Genomic DNA, 1,904 nt, shown 5'->3' with positions numbered 1-1,904 from the left:
ACCTGTGGGTCGCAACCCCTATGGGGGTCGAACGACCCTTTCATAGGGGTCACCTAAGACCATCGGAAAACACATATTGAATATATAACTACATATTGTTTTTGTGATTAATCACTATGCTTTGTAACAATGAAAATATATCCTGCATATCAGATATTTACATGACGATTCATAACAGTAGCAAAATTACAGTTATGAAGTAGCAACGAAAATAATTTTATGGTTGGGGGTCACCACAATATGAGGAACTGTATTAAAGGGTCGCGGCATTAGGAAGGTTGAGAACCACTGGGTTAGAGCGTCATCCCGCGCATAGAAGAGTCCAGGGTTCGATTTCCCGGTCAAGAGCATGTACTTTGGCTGCAGGTTCTCCAGCCCCTGCAACCAATCGATGTTTCTTTGTCTCTTTCTCCCCCTCCTCCCTCCTTCCACTCTCTAGAAATCAATGGAAAAAATAGCCTTGGGTAAGGATTAAACATAACAAAACAAACCTCTTGTTTCTCTCCTACTTTTGCGAGGAGATTTTCTGAGTTGGCGGGTGATTTTGTTTTTAATTCTATTTCCCCAGTAGGGTGTGCTCTGCACTCCTTCTGTGGTTTATAGACACCAAAATCTGCCTGTGGGGCAGAGAAAGGGGAGCCCGGAGGAGAGGGGAGGAAAGGCCCACTGTGGGGGCCCTGATACACTCTGTGTCCCACGGCTGGGGAAGCCTCTCACCAACGTCCACCTAAAGAGGCTCAGGGGACTGGCGAACAGGGAGGCCACGAAAGGTGGGGGAACTCAGACAAGAAATCAATGGAAAAAATAGCCTTGGGTAAGGATTAAACATAACAAAACAAACCTGTTGTTTCTCTCCTACTTTTGCGAGGAGATTTTCTGAGTTGGCGGGTGATTTTGTTTTTAATTCTATTTCCCCAGTAGGGTGTGCTCTGCACTCCTTCTGTGGTTTATAGACACCAAAATCTGCCTGTGGGGCAGAGAAAGGGGAGCCGGAGGAAAGGCCCGCCGTGGGGCCCTGATACACCCTGTGTCCCACGGCCGGGGAAGCCTCTCACCAAGGTCCACCTAAAAAGGCTCAGGGGACTGGCGAATAGGGAGGCCACTGAAAGTTGGGGAGACTCAGACAGGGGGCAGGGGCCAACTTCAGTGTGGGGACAGAGGATGGGGCTTGGCCTTATTCACAAAACCCTAACACGACACAAGAGGCCCCTTAGCTAATCAAATAGATTAAACTAGAGAAATTCGGATGGGCTGAAACTACCTAACACTGTTAAAAACATCCCAGCTCTTGCCCAGCCAGTGTGGCTCAGTGGTTGAGCGTCAACCTATGAACCAGGAGGTCCCTGGAATCAACCTTTGATTCCAGGAGGGGGCACATCCTCAGGTTGAGGGCTTGGTCCCAAGTGGGGGGACTGCAGTAGGCAGCCAATCAATGATTCTCTCTTATCATTGATGTTTCTATCTCTCTCCCTCTCCCTTCCTTTCTGAAATCAATAAAAATATGTATTTTTTAAAAATCGCCTTGGGTGACAGAAAGACTTCAATTCTTAGTGAACAATTCACAGTGAATTAATTACCTCATCCCTGGGAACCCCTGGGCTCACTAGGGCTTGTGGTCCAGAGTAAGACACAAAAGAAAGTGGACCCTCATGGGCCCCAGGGGAAGAAATAAGAATAAGAGGGCAGGGGTAGGAGGAGCACGGAGGACAGGAATAGGGGTAGGCAGGCCGTGTCTTGGGGGCCCACCTCCACCTGTGTGCTCAGGTGGGACATCTGGAAAACAGGCGAGCAGGTGTCCTGCCGACAAACCCTGAGCTAGCCAAACCCAGGGAAGTCCCTCCCATGGCCACTTCCTTCCAGGTCGGCCAGGTCACCAGGTGCACCCTGCCCCCCCCCCCCCAAGC

Source organism: Myotis brandtii, unplaced genomic scaffold, assembly GCF_000412655.1.
Source record: "Myotis brandtii unplaced genomic scaffold, ASM41265v1 scaffold260, whole genome shotgun sequence".
NCBI classification, from domain to species: domain Eukaryota; kingdom Metazoa; phylum Chordata; class Mammalia; order Chiroptera; family Vespertilionidae; genus Myotis; species Myotis brandtii.
Note: the sequence above shows the minus strand (reverse complement) of the source record.